The sequence below is a fragment of the Jaculus jaculus genome, chromosome 5, assembly GCF_020740685.1.
Source record: "Jaculus jaculus isolate mJacJac1 chromosome 5, mJacJac1.mat.Y.cur, whole genome shotgun sequence".
Classification (NCBI taxonomy): domain Eukaryota; kingdom Metazoa; phylum Chordata; class Mammalia; order Rodentia; family Dipodidae; genus Jaculus; species Jaculus jaculus.
The window spans coordinates 79,297,118-79,318,579 of NC_059106.1; the positions used below are offsets into that span (position 1 = coordinate 79,297,118).

General features: G+C 41.1%; 1 protein-coding gene across 2 annotated transcripts in view; it reads right to left on the bottom strand.

Annotated features, from left to right (window-relative positions):
• The window catches only part of Nfyc (nuclear transcription factor Y subunit gamma), a 98,000-nt gene that overhangs the window by 61,953 nt on the left and 14,585 nt on the right, over positions 1–21,462 (bottom strand). The window contains exon 1 of one of the 2 annotated variants that reach the window (XM_045149876.1): positions 13,391–13,550. The exons of the other annotated variant lie outside the window; for it this stretch is intronic. The gene's annotated coding sequence lies outside the window, so the exon portion shown is untranslated. Of the gene's footprint in view, positions 1–13,390; positions 13,551–21,462 lie in introns of those variants that run through there. 2 annotated transcript variants of the gene reach the window in all.

Sequence of the window (21,462 nt, forward strand, 5' to 3'; positions counted from 1 at the left end):
CTCAAAAAAAAGCAAGGTAGTATGTGTTTTTAATCTCAACACTGTGGAGATTTGCGGGGGGGGGGGGCGCATCTCTGGCTGGCTAACTAGCCTAGCAGTGCCGTGAGTTCGAGGCCACCCTGAGATTACATAGTGAGTCTAGAGCTTGTTAGCAGTAGCAAGAGGCTCTGGTATGCATGTGTGTGTACACATACACACACCACTCTTTATTTCTCAAATAAATAAAAATATTAAAAGAACAAGGGAGATGGCTTAGTGGTTAAGGTGCTTGCCTACGAAGCCTAACAGCCCATGTTCCACCTCTCCCCAGACTCCATGTAAGCCAGACACACAAAGATGACACAAGCACAAGATGCACACTAGGTGGTACAAGCATCTAGAGTTCAGATGCAGTGGCTGACTCCCTGGCAAGCCAATTCTATCTCTCTCAAAAAAAATTGAATTACATTAAAAAAAGAAAGAACAACAAAAGCCCTAGAGGGTGTTGTGTTATAAGAATGTCTCTATGGGTGTGGCTATACTGATGAAAGGCACAAATTCTCCAAGCCCATCAAACCCTAACTCCCTCACTTCTATACAAACAATAGGTAATTTTTAGTCCTTAGCAAGTATACACCCTGTGTATCTTTTTTATTGTATGTGGAATGTGTGCATGTTCTTACATGTGTGGGAGCACATGTAGGGGTGGACACACATGTATGTAGAGGCCAAAGGACAACCTCAGGTGTTCTATATTCAAGAATGCCATCCATCTTCTTTTGAGACAAGGTATCTCTGGCCCAGAGCTCACCAATTAGGCTACAGTGGCTGGCCAGCAAGCTCTAATAATCTTCCTGTTTCACCTTCCTCAATGCTGGGATTATAGCCAAGTGCTATCACACCCAACATTTTATATTGTAAATCTGAGCCCAGTTGCTCATGTTTTTTTTCTTTTTGTTTTTATTTTATTTATTTATTTATTTGACAGTGACAGAGAAAGAGGCAGAGAGAGAGAGAGAGAGAGAGAGAGAGAGAGAGAGAGAGAGGAGAGTGGGCGTGCCAGGGCTTCTAGCCTCTGCAAACGAACTCCAGACGCATGCGCCCCCTTGTGCATCTGGCTAACGTGGGTCCTGGAGAATCAAGCCTCAAACCAGGGTCCTTAGGCTTCACAGGCAAGTGCTTAACCGCTAAGCCATCTCTCCAGCCCCCAGTTGCTCATGTTTGCAAGGCAAGTACTTTATCCACTGAACCATCATCCCTCCCCAGCCTCTCATCCTTTATGCTTTTTATTTTACTTTTTTTGTGTGTGGTTTTTCAAGGTAGGGTCTTGCTCTAGACCAGGCTGACCTGGAATTTACTATGTAGTCTCAGGGGAGCCTTGAACTTACATCGATTCCCTCTGTTTCCCAAATGCTGGTATTAAGACGTGCACTACCATGCATGGCCTTTACACTTTTTAAAACAGCTTCACACTTACTTACTCATCTGGTCCTCATTACACACAAAAAGCGGTGAGTGAGCACAAGTACAAATCTGGATAGTGGACAGATGCTGAATCTAGGCAGACTGAAAGACGTGGCCGAGGCTACAAGGAAAGCCAAGGTTGGAATCTGAATCTGTGTTCCTAGAATCTCTCAATTTTTTGTCCTTTTCTTTTTTCCTCTACTCTTTTTCTAGATAGGGTCTTGCTGACCTAGAACTCACTATATAGCCCAGGCTAGCCTCAAACTTGCAGCAATCCTCCTGCTTCACGCTCTAAGTAGTGGGAATTCAGGCAGGAGGCAGCACTCCAAAGCTAGTCTTGTGCTTTTACGGAAGGCTCTCATCCTATACTAGGACTATAGAGAACAAAACACTTAAGAACAAAACACTTTTTCTCAACCTAGAACATAAACCTACCAATTCCTTATTTAGCTCACCAGATCATTCTCCTGAAGAGACAGAACTCCAAGATGCCAAGACACCGTATTCTTATACTTTTCAAAGTAGAAAACAAATAAGAAAGCTTAAGGAGTTCATGCTTGATGAAGTGCTGATTCCTCTAAGAGTGGGGCTCAACCACTGGTTTAACAATGGAAAGGCCTTGTAGGTCTAGTTCTTTTTCTAGTGGGTCTAATGAGCTTTTATTATAGCTGACAACAGCCTAATCCAAGCTCCTTGATGCAGGTATTTCCACAGCTTCACTTACAGGGAGCATCACCCAGCTAAATTCTACAGTGTTTCAAAATTGTAACTTTTGTTATACTGTAAACATAGTGGCACTGTTCTCTTAGTTGTGTCGCCATCATTCCAAGCAATCAGATGTTCTAATGACCTCACTAGGGGTAATGTAAAGACTATAAATCACAGCTAGAATACTTAATGCATATGATCACAAACACCATGACTTATCTAAAAATACTAATTATTCTCTGTGGTTCAAGTCAAGAACCTAAATTTTGGTGATTTCCAATAAATATCACAAACGTGCATTTGCATCGCTGAGAAATACCAAAAGCTCTTAACCATGTGTCTATTTTGGAAGCCATCTATTTATCTGACCTTAGTGAATTTAGGATTCACAAAAGGCAATTCCCAAACATTTATTAATACTCAATACTATCTATATGTGCATTTGTCACTTTTTTCAACAAAAATGTTAAAAGCAATTCAGTTTGACTATATATTTGTTCCCTCACCTTTTTTTTTCAAGGTAGGCTCTCACTCTAGCCCAGGCTGACCTGGAATTAACTATGCAGTTTCAGGATGGCTTCGAACTCGCTGTGATACTCCTACCTCTGCCTCCCGAGTGCTGGGATTAAAGAAGTGTGCCACCACACGCAGCTATTTGTTCCTTTTTAAAATCAACTTCACATAATATAAGTCATATAATGAGGGTAAGGAGGGCATAGAACTTTTACTTGAGACAGGCCTCACTCTACAGTACAGGTTGGCCTTAAACCTGGGGTAATCCTGCATCAGTCTCCCAAGTACTAGGGTTATAGGTGTGAGCCACCAAATCCAGCTGTTATTTTTAAATGTGTAGCTTTTGAGAGACAAGCAGAGGAAAAGTGAAGTTGAGAGGAGGGTTAAGCCTCATAAAACAAAGATACAGGATGTTTTTCTGTATGCAGTAACTAATACAGAAAAGGAACATTGGCTTGTTTCTCAAGGCTTGCTTTTTGTTTCCTTACCCTCAAAATGGAGATGATAATCGTTTGTCCCACCTATATTAATAAATACCAAATAAGAGGTGTACAGAATAATTTTACTATCTATAAAATACTGTGATTCACATAAATATTGCATATTCTTTTTTTGTTTTGTTTTTTGAGGTAGGGTTTCACTCTAGCTCAGGCTGACCTGGAATTCACTATGTAGTCTCACGGTGGCCTTGAACTCTTTTGCTATCCTACGACCCCTGCCTGACCCCTGCCTCCCGAGTGCTGGGATTAAAGGTGTGAGCCACAACACCCGGCTAAATATTGCATATTCTTATACAACTCCTTTCAAGGTTAGCTGAATAGGCATTTGGCCAGTTAATTATAAAGAAAGGGAACAACAACAACAAGCAAAAAAAAAAAAAAAAAAAATCACAGAGTTAAGGATATAAATAGCCAGGTAAGATGGCTGGAAATTTACCACTATTTCTCTAGTGAAAAGTTTCTTACTGCCTTTATTTTGGATTGAGGATAATTACAACATACTTGCCCTAGAAAATAATTATAGCTGCCTCATATTGAAAGATTCTGCTAAGTCCTATAGATTAGGCTGGTCTCATCACCTCTACTAGTTAACTGTATTTACACCTCACATGGCTATACATTACTTGTGAAACAAGCATTGCTATATTCCTACACATATATTTTTGCTTGGCTTTATACAGGATGCTCCCACATGAGATTTTACAGAGCTAGTATCAATAACATTAAGTCCAGTCCAACTCAGAAATCGAACCTTGGCATTGGATGGAAACATACATACTTCAAGAAACTACTAAATAAGATCTCAAGGAAGTTATCTATTCATCTTCAGACTAAGTAAAGGCCATCAGGTTCAAGGGCAGTATTTCTAATCTTTTCTATGTCAAAGCACATATAGAAAATTTTAATATTACCTTCTTGCATACTGACCTATAAGCTGTGTGTTAAGCCGTGTGTGGTGGCACACTTCTTTAATCCCAGCCTCAATATCAAGTATCACACACACACAGGTGGGTTAAAATAACACTTTTGTATGTATACCTGGATAAGGGGAGTTATAGTCTCTAATTTTTTTTTCAAGGTAGGGTCTCACTCTAACCCAGTCTGACCTGGAATTCACTATGTCGTCTCAAGGTAGCCTTGAACTCATGGCAGTCCTCCTACCTCTGCCTCCCGAGTGCTGGGATTAAAGGCGTGCGACACCACGTCTGGCTAGTCTCTAATTTTTACACTTGATCTTAGCCAAAAGGCTGAGAAGCGATTAGTCTCTAATTTTAAACTACACTAACACTTGAAACATGAACAAGTTGGGCTTTTTGCTTAGCGGTTAAGCGCTTGCCTGTGAAGCCTAAGGACCCCGGTTCGAGGCTCAACTCCCAGGACCCACGTTAGCCAGAGGCACAAGGAGGCGCACACGTCTGGAGTTCGTTTGCAGTGGCTGGAGGCCCTGGTGCGCCCATTCTCTCTCTATCTGCCTCTTTCTCTCTCTGTCTGTCACTCTCAAATATATAAATAAAAATGAGCAAAAAAAAAAAATTTTTTTTAAATAGAAAAATGAACAAGTGCCAGAGGTAGGAGGACTGCCATGAGTTCAAGGCACCCTGAGACTACGAACTGAGTACCAGGTCAGCCTAGGCTTGAGTGAGACCCCCATTCTGAAAACCTCCCCAACAAAAATGAACAAGCAGGGCTGGAGGGATGGCTTAGCAGTTAAGGTGTTTGTCTGCAAAGCCAAAGGACCCAGGTTTGATTCCCCAGGACCCACGTTAGGCAGATGCACAAAAGGCACATGCAGCTGGAGTTCATTTGCAGTGGCAGAGGCCCTGGCATGCCCATTCTCTTTCTCTCTTAAATAAATAAATAAGTGAATTATTCTTTAAAAATGAACAAGAAACTTTAGAGATTAAAAATATATCTGCCTGCAGAGCCTAACAACCTGAGTTTGATTTTCTAGTACCCAAATAAAGCCACATGCACAAAGTGGCACATGTACCTGGAGTCCATCTGCTGTGGCTAGAAGCTATAGCACACCCATTCTGTCTCTCTTCTCTTCTCTTCTCTCTCTGCTTGCAAATAAATAAAAACATTTATTAAAAAATGCACATGTAAAAAAAGAAATCCACGTGTAGCTGGGAGTGATGGTGCATGCCTTTAATCCCAGCACTCAGGAGGAAGAGGTAGGAGGAGCACTATGAGTTCGAGGCCACCCTGAAACTAAGTAGTGAATTCCAGGTCAGCCTGGGCTAAAGTAAGACCCTACCTAGTAAAAACAAAAACAAAACAAGAAAAAAAAATCCATATGTGAATTTCTCATTCATAGGAGTGCACAATCAAAAAAGCTTAAATAGGGGCTGAAGAGATTGCTCAGTGGTTAAAGGCACTGGCTTAAGGTGGACAACCAGGTTCAATTCCCCAGTACCCACGTAAAGGCAGATGCACTAAGTGGAGCATGTGTCTGGAGTTCATTTGCGAGGCCCTAGTACATCCATACTCAGTCTTTTTGCCTGCCTTTTTATGTTGCTCTCTCTCAAATAAATAAAATAGGGAGAAAAAAAGGTTAAACAATAGTGACCTTGATCATGCTTCCAGAATTCTCAACTTAAGGGTTCAATACTTTTGTTGTTTCCATCTTTTTTTTTTTTTAATTTTATTTATTTGAGAGCAACAGACACAGAGAGAAAGACAGAGAGGGGGAGAGAGAGAGAATGGGCGCGCCAGGGCTTCCAGCCTCTGCAAACGAACTCCAGACGCATGCGCCCCCTTGTGCATCTGGCTAACGTGGGACCTGGGGAACCGAGCCTCGAACCAGGGTCCTTAGGCTTCACAGGCAAGCGCTTAACCGCTAAGCCATCTCTCCAGCCCTGTTGTTTCCATCTTTGACATGAAGCTTTTAAATTCTAACTCCATTCTCTGCCTTCATTTTCACCCAGGTTCAGCTACAATTGCTTTATGAGTTTAAACTCCAAATATATAGGCTGAAGGTGTAGCTCAATGATAGAATGTTTGCCTATATGTGCAGTGGCCCTAAATTCAATCCCCAATACTACCAGAGGGAGAGATGGGGAGTGACTGAGAAAAAGAGAGATTTCCAAACATATACTACCAGTTTGGGGCAAACTCAAATTTATCTTCTTTCTGAAACATGCTCCTTCTAACTTTTCTGTTTCTATCTGCTAGTCACCTAGGCTTGGAGTCTCCTTTTTCTGTTTTTCAAGTTTTAACTGCTAAACTTTGTAATAACAGTGTCATCTCCTAACCTTTCTTCGTATTTCCACCATCTCTGTTTAGGCCTCCATCACCTCCATTCAATAATAAAAACAATGATACTTGTACCTGCTAATACCCATTTAGTGATCCCTGTGAACCAGGTTCTAAGAGTTCTAAAGCTTGTTCTATTGCTCCCTATTCTAAGCTTCCTCACAATCTTCTAAGTATGTCACCTGTCTGTCTGGTTCTGTGTTCTATATCTAGTGTCTTCTTCATAAAAAGATATGTAATGAATCTGATCAATATATACTCTGATAAGCCACATAAATCTTTCCTAAATCTTCAAGGAATACCAATGCCAAGGAGACATTCATCTATCTATCTATCTATCTATCTATCTATCTATCTATCTATCTATCTATCTATGTGTGTGTATGTAATTTATTTATTGATTGATTTTGAGGGGAGGTCAAAGAGAGAAAAAGAGAGAAACTGGGCTCAGTAGGGCCTCCAGCCACTGAAAATAAACTCCAGATGCATGCGCCACCTTGTGCATCTGGCTGACATGGGTCCTGGGGAACTGAACGCAGGTCCTTTGTCTTTGTAGGCAAACACCTTAACCACTAAGCCATCCATCCATCCAGCCCATCTTTTTTTTTTCTTTCATTGAGACTTCACATTTCTTAGTGTGGCAGTCAAGACCCTTTGATCCAATTTCCTTAGACTTCTTTTTTTAATCACTCCTTCCTATCCGCCACTCATCTTTTTGTGCTCTAAGAATTGTGGCCTATTTGTTGCTTTCTTGAGTACAAACTGTGCTCTATGAATCATGACCTTGTTCCTGCTGCTCCCTATGCCTGGAATATCATTGTTGCTACTTCCCTAAGACTAATGGCCAGTTCAACCAACCAACCAACTTCCTTCCTTCCTCTCTCAGTTTCTCCCTCCTTTCCTTCCCTCTCTCCCTTAACTGGGGTCTTCCCTCTCTGGAATTTTATGTACTTCACTTGTACTTTCTATACCAGTTTCTAATATTCTATGTGTGTCAGATGTTTTAGATCTGCAATAAAATTTAACTTGGGCATATTTTTATAAAGTTTCATATAAAAGGCATAGTCATGTAGTAAACTGGTAAAAAGAAGTGTAAAAAAGCACCCAATTTTAGGATTTCCTCAGTGGTAACTGTATATAGCATAGCCAGAGGAAGGAAATCCTAGTTTTATATCAATATTTCCAATCAAGCAAGTCTTTCCCTTAGTTGTCTATATAATTGACAATATGGAAATGGACCAAAATGATAGTACTTCCAAGAAAAAAAGGTTAACAAATCAATCAGCCCTGTAGCTGGCTGTGGTTATTTTAGTCTTTCTTCCTTTGAACAAAGGAACACAAGGTCACACATTATGTTATGCCACTTTAAACATTTAGTTTTTTCTTTTCACTGGAATTTATCTATATTTCTTATCTTTAGCTGCCTTTTTTTGTTTGTTTTGTTTTCGACCTAGCCCAGGCTGACCTGGAATTCAACAGGGTGACCTTGAACTCATGGCAATCCTCCTAGTTCTGTTTCCCAAATTCTGGGATTAAAGGCATGCACCCCCATACCTGGCTTAGCTGCCCTTTTTCACTGCAGGTGAAAGCTATGATTTAATTTATAATATCCTGCACAGAGAAAAATTTCTCGCTCAATAAGTGAATAGTGAAGTCTAGCTTTGGAATGCCACAGGGAGAGACAGGAGATAAAAAGTAGTAATACAATTAGGATCTGGCCAAATCCTAAAGAGCTGGACCCAATATTTAGAAAAACAGATTAAAAAGAAAACAAAACTTCAGCTGGGTGTGGTGAGTTCAAGGCCACCCTGAAACTACAGAGTGAATTTGAATTGTGAACTCCAGGTCAGCTAGAGCAAGATCCTACCTTGAAAAACCAAAAAAAAAAAAAAAAAAGGTCACTTTTCTAATATGATGGTAGGAGAAAAAAAATCAGCACATAATGGCCCACCAGAAAACAAAGAACAAAAGTCCACAACTACTGTGACATACATAAGCATACACACAAATAAGACCACTTGCTGATGGGAAAAGTAAACTTGGAATAGGTAATTTTTTTTTTTTTTTTTTTGGTTTTTCGAGGTAGGGTCTCACTCTAGTCCAGGCTGACCTGGAATTCACTATGGAGTCTCAGGGTGGCCTCGAACTCATGGCAATCCTCCTACCTCTGCCTCCCAAGCGCTGGAATTAAAGGCGTGCGCCACCACGCCCAGCTGGAATAGGTAATTTTTTTTAATACATAGACCTTAACAATTCCTATTTTAGTCTGACAAAGGCTTAAAACCCCTGAGCTCTTTATTTTATTAAATATGTCATTTCAAGGACTCACATGAAGAACTAGACCCAAATATATTTGTCCTTAAAGTGTATTGATAAACCATAAAGATAAAAAGCACTACCTGGCATGCAGATGTTATATTTGTATATCTCAGCTTGCTTCTTTACAAGGCATAAAGTAACCCAGATCTCTGGGACACCTCAGCCAGGTGGGCACCATTAGCTTCCCAGCCGATTCTCAGTTTTCAAAACAAGCAACTAGCTGAGGCAAGAGATCTTCAGATCCCTAGAGGATCTAAGTCTGCTGCCACAGCAAACTTTCTAACCAGAATGTAGGCTTACTAACCATGTGTAGACTCTGAACTTCCTCAATGGCCTATTTTCTCTGTTCCTTCTGTGTTCAAACAGCAAACCTATACACATGTACCAAGATAAACATGAAAGAAAAACAACCTAGAGGAATTTTTAAAAAAATCATGCAATGAACGTATTGAGAGTCAATCTCTGATTTTGCACAGGCCAGTCACTAAAAAGCTACAAGGTCTTAATAAGGGTCTAATCTCTCTGGGCCTCAATTTCTCCTTTACAAGAAAGGAATTAAAAGACTAGATCCCTTAAGGATTCCAGGTTGCTGGGAATAAAGTAGAAAGCTTGCCTAAGTGGCTTTTCATCAGTCTAAATTGGGAGTATTCAAACTCTATGCATGATAGTAGGGATAAGATTGAACAAAAATAATCTGATCCACGAACAAGACCATGATCAGCCTCACAAATGCTTTTTAGGGACTGAGTGTATAGCTCAGTGGTAAAGCACTTGTCTAGCAAGTGCATATTGCAAAAAGAAAGAAAAAAAAAAAAGAGTATGATTCAAAAAACAAAAATACATTAACAAAAACAAAAAAGAAGATGGAGGTAGACATCAATGCTGACTGACCATCCCTGAGGAAAAGGGACAGGAAACCAAACATCATAAAATATCAACCCCCAGAGCAGGTGGTGGGGTGGAGACAGCTAAAATAGTTAATACTAGGCAGTAAAATATGTGTTAAAAAATCTCTAGGTGCTGAAGGGATAGCTTAGTGGTTAAGGCACTTGCCTGCAGAGCCTAAGGACCCAGGTTCAATTACCTAGTACCCATATAAGCCGGATGCACAAAGTGGCACATGTTCATTTGCAGTGGCTAGAGGCCCAGGCATGCCCATTCTTTCCCTCTCCCTCTCTCTCTCTCTACCTCTCTGCCTCTTTCGCTCTATCTCTCTCAAATAAATAAAATAAATCTCCATACATAGGCTATCATCATTGGTTACAAGTGTCTCACAGAAAGTATAAGCTTCACAAAATTTGTAAGTGCTTAAATTTTAATGAGATCAACTTTCTTTTTAGTCTTCAGCCTAACATTTACTAGCTTATCGGTACTCGGTAACACTCACAGAAGTATCACAACCTCAAAGCAAAGAAAACAAAAATGAGGCTCCAGTCCACTTTATAAACACGTGATGCACAAGCTAAATAGGTACCTCTGCTAGGTAAACAACAGCCGCTATTACAACTCACTAGCACAAGAATGAACATTTCAAGATCCAGGCAAGAGGCTCCAAGTCTTTATTCTGAGAGGCTCTTAATTCCTTCACTTATCTAAGGTCCTTAATTTCTTTTACTCATGTTTAAAGCAGGGCCTCATGTAAGTTTAGGCTGGCCTCACACTTGCTATGTAGCTAAGAATGACCTTGAACTTCTGATCCTCTTGCTGAGGCCCTTAATTCCCCCCCCCCCTCTTTTCAAGGTAGGGTCTTGCTCTAGCCCAGACTGGCCTCGAATTCAGGGGGATCCTCCTACCTCTACTTCCCAAATGCTGGGATTAAAGTGCGCCACCACAGCCAGCTGAGGCCTTAATTTTTGACAATGGGTTTGTTAAAGTCCTTCATAGGAATCTTAATAGAAGATGGTTTAATGATCTTAACATGCATTAAATAAGACAGGATCATGTTAACAAATAGGAATGTGCAGGTGTGTCATATTCAAACATTCTGTACGAATATATTAAAATATAGGGGTTTTGTTTTATTTTGTTTTTGAGGTAGGGTCTCACTCTGGCCCAGGCTGACCTGGAGTTCACTCTAGTCTCAAGCTAACCTCAAACTCACAGCAATCCTCCTACCTTGGGCTCCCAAGTGCTGGTATTAAAGGCATGCAACACCAAACCTGGCAAAATACAGACATTTTCTTTGATGCCATACCTACTCCATAAACATTTAATAACTCAATTAATTTGGGTCAGTAATAAGTAAAGCAGTTAACTCATTAACCTGCAAAGTACTTTTCAACATACATGACCTCATTCAAGAGTCATCACTAAAGAAGGTGCTATTTTTTATATGTGAGGAAGCTTACACTAAATGGCTGACTTGACCATGCTCACAAAGTTGAATGGAACTTGAACATAGGACTCTGGACATTAAATGGCTTGCACTATGCTGCCTGAAAATATTGTAACCAAGGTAAAAAAAAAAAAAAGGTCCAAATGTCAGGCCCCATCTAAGCATTTTCTACTTCACTCCATCTTTCTCAGCCACCTCCAGTCCAAGTTATGATTAGCTCCAGACCTTTCCTTATTTCTCTGGAAAACATTGACCTGCCGAAAGTGTTCAATGAAGGAATCACATAAGAACAACCCGATGTAGGGGAAATATCTTTGTCTCAGGTTGTGTACAGGCATGCCTATACACATTTTCCCAGGTAGTGGGCGAGTCTCTAAATCCACGACTCTACAAAGACGAAGAGCCTGGCTAGATGTCTTTCTTTTTAAGCAGCTAATAACACCACACAATTCTTGAATTTAGTCATGCCTCATCCCATCCTTTTTGCCACCTTTACTTTTACCACTCTACTCAGAGCCAATAGGGTTATTCAGTATCTGCAACTGTTTTTAAATCACATATAAAACTTTAAACAGCTAATAACATAAATCAACAGCCTATACAAAATAAATTAAAATAACTATTTCTTAAATGTACCACTTAACACATATTCCTTTCTCTTAGGACTTAAAATTCCCAGAATGAACATTTTCTTACCATAAGAAATTCCAACCCCCCAAAAGGAGTTTCACAAATACAGTTGCTTTGAACTCCTAAAATACCATTCTTCACTTAAAACCCTCTAGATTACAAAGATGACAAGGTACCGTGCAAAGAATTCTGATTCTGTTGGGCTGTTCACTCAACTATCATACCAGAAGGATTTAGAATTTTTGGCTGGGGGAGGGAAAAAGCAAGGGGAGAGAATGAATGCAACCCTATTGTCTTACTGCCTTAAAACTCCTTAATCTGAATCTATAATAAATTCCTAGTAACCACTGGATGTGAACATCAGAAGTACAGTCTTTTTTCATCTTAAACAGAGATTTCAGTTCAAATCTGTATAAACTAATTTTGTCCTTCAATCTTTCAACTCCTCGGCAGTGTTTCAAGGTCACTTTTCCAAGCAGCGAGCAGCAGAGGCCTGCATCCAGCAACTTTGGCTATTAACAGCACTCCATCTGCAAGTGCCCAAAACCTGAACCTGGATGGATCCTCTCAGGTCAATCTTTTACTCAAGGGGGAGCAAGGGAAGGCAAATCAGCACCCTCCGAAGTTCTCTTCTAACGAGGCCTGCTCTGCTCCTTTTCCCTCCCAGAGCCGAGTGCTGCTGGCTCACTGCTCTACACTGAATCTGCTGCAGAAATGTTCCAATGACCTTCATTCCAGCTTTGCAAATAAAAAGAAAATAAAGAATTGCTTTTTCAAAATCAGATATATTGTAGATCTTAGTACATGAGACTGATGATTTCATTATTCATAAGAATTGACTAGTTACTGATTAGCAACCTATATGAGTTTCATATCCCTTAAAGATCAGGGTGGGGATATCAAGGGCAAAAGATAAGGTACCTATAACTTTCCTATTTATAAACTACAGGTAAACCAGTTCAAATACTTCATACTGAAAATGAAAAGCATTTTTCTTATAATATTTTAAAGAACCAAATCAACAGCTGACAGACCGTTTGAAATTAATAAAAAATGATTTGCTCTCGTCACTGCCAGTGTAACTGGAGTAGTATGTTTGAACCAGCACTCAAAACTAAAATGTACATTTTGAAACAAAGACTTACTAAATCAGTTCTTATTAGACTCTAGAGACAGGTAAATCAAGAAAGTTATGAGAGAATTTCACACTGGCATGTGGGCCTTCACCATTAGAACCTGCATCCGTTGCAAATCTTATTTTCACACAAATTTCAAAGAGCAATTAAGTGTGGCTCCTAGCTCTAAAAACACAGATGTCAACAAAGTGCATGGAGAAAGAAACTCTTAACAACAACTCAGCTTATTCTGTAGGGAAGCCTCAGTGCACTTGAACAAAGGAAAATTATTTGGGAAACAGTTAAGTTTACCCAGTGCAGAAAGTGCTTTGCTTCTCTAATGCCAGTGAAAAATGATTAGCCCTTCTTGTATCTGCTCTTGGATACCCAACTAGGAAAAGAAATCCTAACTGAAGGACACCCAAAACCTAAACACAGCAAGGTATTCTAGGTGCACCAAAAAGGTATGCATGGAATGTAAAGTGGCCATTTTCTGAAACAGTGCAACTTGTCCACACTCTCTGAAGCTAAACAGTTTCTATCATTTCAACAAAACAAAGAATTAAACTTACCGGGAACTGCATTAATTTTACATGGAGTTATTTATATCTCCTCGGGCAGGGAGAATTTAAGTCAGTCCTATCCCTCCCCCCAAAAAGGACGGAGGAAACAAAAGGCAGCAGGAGATGCAGAAACCTGAGTCTGGAATGTCCACTCCAGTGAAAACCCGAACAGCTGTCCTCCCACCCCCCAACAAACTATTCGCCATTTTTCTTTGTCTTTCAGCTGACCCCTGCCTCAGTGAAAACTCCGAGGCTCCAATGAAGCCCTACAGCCTCCTTCCACTTTAACAGTCAAAGACATTCAATCTAGCCTGCTATTTGACACCAAACCTTGCCTCCAGAGCAGTCCCATTGGCTGAGCTGCATTATCAGCTAAGAACACAAAGCCATGATTGGCTGTTGGCGTCATCAGTTACCTCCTTTGTACACTTCCTGTTTTAAAGTTACCTTGAGAAGCAGACCAGGGGTCAGATTCTACACTTCAAACCCGGGAACTTAAGGATTGGAAAGACCCAGGAAATGCACCTATCATATCCCATAAGGCCTCAAGTGCTTCCAAAAGAGGGGGCTGAAAATTTAAAACTGTTCTTAAAACCAAACGACAGGGTTGCTACAGTTCCCACCCAAAGGATTTCTTATTGGCTGTCAGAGTTCCATTTAAAAATTTTAAGGTAATTAAACAGCTTCTGATTGGTCATCAGTGATGTCTGTAAGCAACTGCTAACAGTATGTTATGGTAGAGAAGCAATGTGCACAAGGTAGGAAAGTTATGACTTACTGCCTTGGTTTTCTGCTCAACAGTAAGAGAAGAAAATTAAGTATGGTTAATCCAAAGAAAATGCAATGTCCTTAATAGCAACACAGTGATGCTGATTCCCATACAGTAGTCTGTAGGATTACTAAAGGTTATCTGTCATTATGTTCATGATAATTTTAAAAGTACAGATAATTGCTAGGGCAAGGTACTTACAGGGAATAATGTATGACAATGGTTGCAGACAGAGACAATTCAATATAGTGTGCCACTATGACCCACTCCAGCTGAAAATAGAAAATTACCTTCTTTGACATCTAAACTCAGCCAGGCACTATAGCACACACCTGTAATCGCAGGAGTAGGTGGCTGAGGCAAGAGGATTGAGAGCTTCCACTGAATCTACACACCAAGACCCTGTATGTGTTGTTCTGGTTTTAAAGAATCAGGAGAGGGCTGGAGGGATGGCTTAGCAGTTAAGGTGCTTGCCTACAAAGCCAAATGACCCAGGTTTGAGTCCCCAGGACCCAAGTAAGCCAGATGCAGAAGGTGGTACATGTCTGAGAGTTTGTTTGTAGTGGCTGGAGGCCCTGGCACACACCCATTCTCTCTCTCAAATAAATAAAAAAAAAAAAAAAAAAAAAAAGAATCATGCCGGGCATGGTGGTACATGCCTTTAATCCCAGCACTCGAGAGACAAAGGTAGGAGGATCACCATGAGTTTGAGGGCACCCTGAGGCTACATAGAGAATTCCAGGTCAGCCTGAGCTAAAGTGAGACCCTACCTCAAAAAACCAAAAATAGAAAAAGAATCAGGAGATACTGGGGGTATTTTTACTTGATTCACTGTTGTTTCTGGATGCTGAAGGTCACTGATGGTAATCATAGATTTGCTTATAGATTTTGAGGCTTACTATTTAGCTGTTAAGAGGATGATTACAATATGGAAATCAATTGTGTTTTATTCTTTTAGTAAAATACTGAAAAAGAAACATCATTATTACCTGAAGAATTTATCAATTTCCTTGGATCTGCTTCCTCTTTTCAAAGTTACTATCCTAAGACTAGGAAACTAACCTGCACAATTGTTTTGCCTGGTAGAAGAGCTCATTCCTAGAAACCCCTAGGCTGATTTCACAAGAGAACTTATGCTTGATATATGCAGAGATCTGGCAGGGCACAATCAAAGCTGTGATATAATAAGCCTGTCCTATCACTGCCATATTAACTTCAGTACACACTGCACTTGTTCTCCACAGGCAATTTCTAGACACTAACTAGTAACAAGTTTCATACTATGTATATTATAGACTTCATACCTCTAATTCTCATTACAACCCCATTTTATAAGGGACAGTCAGGTTCAGAACAGTAACTGGCCCTAGCCATGCATCTAGATGCAAACTCAGGTCCCACCAATGTGGTACTATTTCCAATGCACTGCACTATTTATGCAGACATGGAACACCTCAGGATAATACATGCAAGGAAATACGATATCTATGTAGAACATAAGCCTTGATACAACTTCACTAATTTTTTAAAATTCATTTATTTATTTGAGAGAGTGAGAAAGAGGCAGACAGAATGGGCTCACCATGTCTTCCAGCCACGGCAAACAAACTCAAGATGCATGTGCCACCTTATGCATCTGACTTACATGGGTCCTGGGAAATCAAATCAAAGTCCCTTGGCTTTGCAGGCAAATGCCTTAACCGCTAAGCCATCTCTCCAGCCCCTAACTTCACTAATATAAAAACCATAACCTTCTCACTGTAGCCCAGCCAACTGAAAGCTGGAAAAAGCTGCACTGTATGCAGCCCTATGGGAGACAGAAGTTATCAGCAGTGAAAACAGTGGACACTGAAAGCCTCGAGTTTGGCCAGATAAGGACAAATGACCGAATAAGTGCAATAATAGCATGTCTGCTCTGGGAAAAACCAACTGCTCTCTAACTGGACTGAAGGTCCACTCTATGGGAGGGAATACATGCCTGGTACTGAAAACCTAATCAAAAGCCTATGGCAGGGGAGGTCATAAACCTTAGGGGTATAAAGCCTGCTCTTGTCTGGATAAATGCATATATTATTCTCACCAAACAGCCCTGAAAGCACTACACTTAATGTTCATGTTCATATACTAATGCTACTCTCACTTTTGGTTAGAGAAGCTTCTCTTTCCAGATGGCGATGACCACTGGGATGACCCAAAAGGCAACATAGTGCTAAGAAGGGACAGAGGAGTGTCCAGCACTGAAACATCTCCATCACATCCTCCAAGGCTCAGGGTCCATTGTGGAAGAGGTGGCAGAAAGACTATAAGGGCCAAAGGAAGGGTACCACTCCTTACATACAACTGTCCCTACAGAAATTGGCCTCAATATTTATGACCTTGCAGTGCCTAGAAATACCTACATAAGACCCTCATAATAGGAGAAAAAGATGATGACATCAAGTTAAAAGAGAAACTAGAGCTGAGGAAATGGCTTAGTGGTGAAGGCATTTGCCTGCAAGGCCTAAAGACCCTGGTTCAATTCCCCAGGACCTACATAAGCCAGATTGCACAAGGGGGTTCGTGCATCTGGAGTTAATATGAAGTGGTTGGAGGCTCTGGCGCACTCATTCTTTCTCTCAAATAAATAAAGAAAAATTTTTTAAAAAAAATCTGGGGCTGGAGAGAAAGCTCAATGGTTACATACCTGCTTTCCCAGGTTTGATTCTCCAGTACCCACATAAAACTAGATACGTAGTGGCACATGCATCTGAACTTCATATGAAGGAAGTGACAGGAGGTCCTGGACTTCCCATTCTCTCTCAAATAAATACATACATACACACACACACACTTTTTTTTAACCTAAGTACTGTATCTTCTAAAGAATGCAAAGCTGCCAGGTGTGGTGGCACACGACTTTAATCCCAGCACCGTGAGTTCAAGGCCACCCTAAGACTGCAGTGAATTCCAGGTCAGCCTGGGATAGAGTGAGACCCTACGTGGAAAAAAGAAAATGTGAAGCTTCCAGGAATGGTGGTATATGCCTTTAATCCCAACATTTAGGATCACAGTCCCTTTGAGGCCACCCTGACACTACATAGTGAACTCCAGGTCAACCTGGGTTACAGTAAGACCACAACAAAATGAAAAACGAGGGGGGGGGGGTAATACTGTAATGTTCTCAATTCAGTAGTCCTACATGGTCCTCTTTTGTCAACAGCTGACAGTGGTCACCCCTTTGGATGGACACACGCTCCACTTTTCCTCAATCCCCACTACTCCCTGTTGTTTACTAACACTAAAGTTGGGGATGGTTTAAATCTCTTTTTTTGTGGGTGTAGGAGAGGGTACTTGTTTTTGAGATAGGGTCATGCTATGTAACCTGGGCTGGCCTGGTACATACTATATTATTCAAGGTCGTCTTGAGCTTTGGGTAATTTTCATGCCCTAGCCTCCTGAGTGCTGGGATTACAAGTATACATCTAGCTGTGTCTTTGTGCTGAGCCTGCACTCAGGATATACATGCGTATAAGGAGGAAACAGTTGCTGCCTTGCAGAAGCTTTTCTCTGGTAATAAAGATGTGTTGAAGAAAGTATGTGTATGCACTACAGTAAAATGCATATGCAGATGCTTATTGAGCATCTACCACACTATGGAATGCTAAGTATTATATCTCATCACTCTGTGGGTTAGAATTATTTTTTCATTTTATTTTTGTTTTTGTTTGTCTCACCTTAGCTCAGGCTGACCTTGAATTCACTATGTAGTCTCAGGGTGGCCTCACACTCACGGTGATCCTCCTACCTCTGCCAGAGGGATTAAAGGCGTGTGCCACTATACCTGGCTTATTTTTCCATTTTATACATGAAGAAATGAGCTCAGGGGCTGAAAAGATGGCTTAGCAATTAAGATCCTTACCTGTGAAGCCTAAGGACCCCGATTCGATTTGCCAGTACCCATATAAGACAGATGCACAAAGTGGCACAGGCACCTGGAATTGTTTACAGTGGCTAAAGGCCCTGACATACCCATTCCCTCTCTCACTCAAACAAATAGTATTAAAAAAAAAAAAAAGGAAAGAAATGAGCTCAGGATTAGTTAAGAAATTCAGCCAAGATCATACTGAAAATAAGTAGTAGCTATGTTTCAAAAATTAGTCTTCTGGGGCTGGAGAGATGGCTTAGCTGTTAAGGCACTTCCCTGAGAAGTCTATGAACCCATGTTCAGCTGGTCGTGGTGGCGCATGCCTTTAATCCCAGCGTTTGAAAGACAGAGGTAGGAGAACCACCATGAGTTCGAGGTCACCCTTAAGACTACAGAGTGAATTCCATGTCAGTCTGACTAGAGCTAGACCCTACCTCGAAAAACCAAAAAAAAAAAAAAAAAAAAAAAAAGTAAGGCAGATGCACAAGGTGATGCAAGCACAAAGGTTCCACATGTGCACAAAGTGGCATAAGCATCTGGAGTTCGACTGCAGTGGCTAGAGGACCTAGGGTGCCAATTCTCTCTCTCATTAAAAAAAAGAAAGTTAGTTTTCTGGAGCTGAGGAGACGGCTCAGTGGTTGAAAGTGGCGTGTGATATCTGGAGTTCACTTGCAGTGGCAAGAGGCCCTAGCATGTTCATTCTCTCTCCCTCTCTCTGCTTGTGTGTGTGTGGGGGGGTGTGTGTGTATTTTTTTTAAATTAGTACTCTGGCCAAAAGCATCAGTTCTCACCCTTTCCTTCAGTGAGAGCACTGAAGCTTGAACATGGTCACTGGTTGTGTTGCATAGTGATCAGTGTTCTTAGGGTGAGCAAATGTAATTGAATGATGTGGAGGGCTGCTGAGATCCAGGGTCAGAGAAGAATGGGAATTAAAAGTCCCAGATATCCCTTGAGGGTCTTAGTTCACAATAAAAGCAGCTAGAAGAGAAAGCTACAGTTAAGTGAATGGGTCAGCCTGCCAAATGAAAATTCAAGGATAATTTGAGTTCTCTTCCCACTGTGGTTTGTATCCTACTATGGTGACTGTTGATGAGAAATAGGAGTTGAAATGTTTTTCTTATAAACTGCCAAGAACTAATAAAGTATGCCAAAGACCTTCACAGAGTAGCAAGGAACATGATTGGTTTAATCTGGTACATCAAAAGCAGAGTTGTAGGGCAAACTTTTTGAACAATAACCAGACCTCAGCTGGGATTGGTGGTGAAAGGCTTGGATTTCCGGCCTAAAAGCAAAAGACAATTTTTAGTACCAGCTGGGAGTCTTTCCACATACCCTCTATAGCTAAGGTATAGCTCACTGCAGAACTACATGGTCATCAAAAAGATATTCTTTAAAGTAATTTTAGAACCCTGAAGCAGGTTTGTCCCTTTAGGCACCTAGGCCTCTCTATAAAAACAAACAGGCATAATTAGGTGATAGGTAACACTTTATATTTTGTTCAGTGCTTATTCAAGCACAGTGTAACATACTTTATATTTCTGTATATATGAATATTGCATACTTATCATGACACACACACACACACATTTAATCTTTACAGTGGCTCTGTAATATAGATAGTATTGATGTATATCACAGATAGCAAACTGAGCTCAGGTTCAGTCCAGTTTCATACAATAAATAAGTAGAGGAGACAGAATTTGAATAGTCTATCAGACTCCAGAGTGCTTAACTGTTTTGCTACATGGACAGCGATAGGGCCATTGTTAATGAATGTTCTCCCTTGTCTTCTGTTTCCATCCCACAAGCTTCTCTGAGCCCTTATAGTTCAGTTGGCCCTCAATGTTGTGGGGTTGAGATTGGGTCTGGCACACACTTGAAATCCTAGCACTTGGGAGGCAGAAGCAGGAGAATCCCAAGTTCAAGGTTAGCCTGCCTGGCTACTTAAGGAATTCAAGGCCAGTCTGAGCTATGTAGCAAACTCTCCTCTTAAAAAAAAATCAAACTTAGGGCTGAAGAGATGGCTTAGAGGTTAAGGCACTCATGTTCTACTATCTAGGTCCCATTAAGTCAGACACACAAGGTGACACATGCACACACACTAGGTGGCACATGGGGGAGGGGAAGGGGGAGGGGAGAGGAGGGGAGAGGAGGGGAGAGGAGGAGAGAGGAAAGGAAAGGAAAAGGAGGAAGGAGGGAAGGAGGGAAGGAAGGAAAAAGAAATACAGACTGGAGATAAGTCAAAAGTAACTGAAAACACGCCTGCCAAAGCTGAGGGACTGTTGCAGAAGAGGCAGCAGGAAGACTGTAAGAGTCAAAAGGCAGGTAGAAACACCCCAAGGCACAGATCTCCCCAGACACAGAGACCCTAATTACCCCACAGTGAATACCAGTAACCCTACTAAAGAGGGCCTGTGGGGAAATGGGAATGAGGGAATGGGGTTATGCTACAACCTATGTTAAAAAATCAATTTAAAAAGAAAAAACAAGGTGTGATGGCGCACAACTTTAATTAATCCCAGCATTCAGAAGGCAGCAATAGCAGGACTGCTGTGAATTCGAGGCCACCCTGAGACTACACAGTGAATTCCAGGTCAGCCTGGGCTAGAGTGAGACCCTACCTCAAAAAACCAAAAACAAGGTGGGAAAGCAACTAAGGAAAATACTCAATGTCCACCTCTAGCATCTACATTCATATGCCCACACACATACAAACATGTGTACACATGTATGCCACACACATACACATGCAAAAAAAAAAGTTCTGGGCTGGAGAGATGACTTAGCGGTTAAGGTGCTTGCCTGAGAAACCTAAGGACTCATGTTCGACTCTCCAGATCCCACAGAAGCCAGACGCATAAGGTGACACAAGCGCACAAGGTCGCACATGTGCATAAGGTGGCGCACACGTCTGGAGTTTGATTTCAGTGGCTAGAGTCCCTGGTATGCCAATTCTCTCTCCCTCCTTTCCCACCCTGTCATAAAAAAATTAGAAAAAAAAATGTTCTGAAGATAAGCCACAAAAAAGGCCCTAAAAACTTATTAAAATGAAGACACATGGCATGGGGAGATGGCTCAGCAATTAAAGGTATGTTCTTGCAAAGCCTGCCTGCCTGGTCAGATTCCCCAGAACACAGATAAACCCAGACATAAAAAGTGGCACATGCAAACCGGATGTGGTGGCACCTGCCTTTAATCCCAGCACTTGGGAGGCAGAGGCCGGAGGATCACCATGACTTCGAGGCCACCCTGCTACTACAGAGTGAATTCTAGGTCAGCCTGGGCTACAGTGAGACCCCCAATCTCAAATCCCCTCCCAAAAAAGTGGCACATGCCATCTGGCATTCATTTGCAGTGGCAAGAGACCCTGGTACATATGTACATATGTACAAACATTTTTCAAAAAGA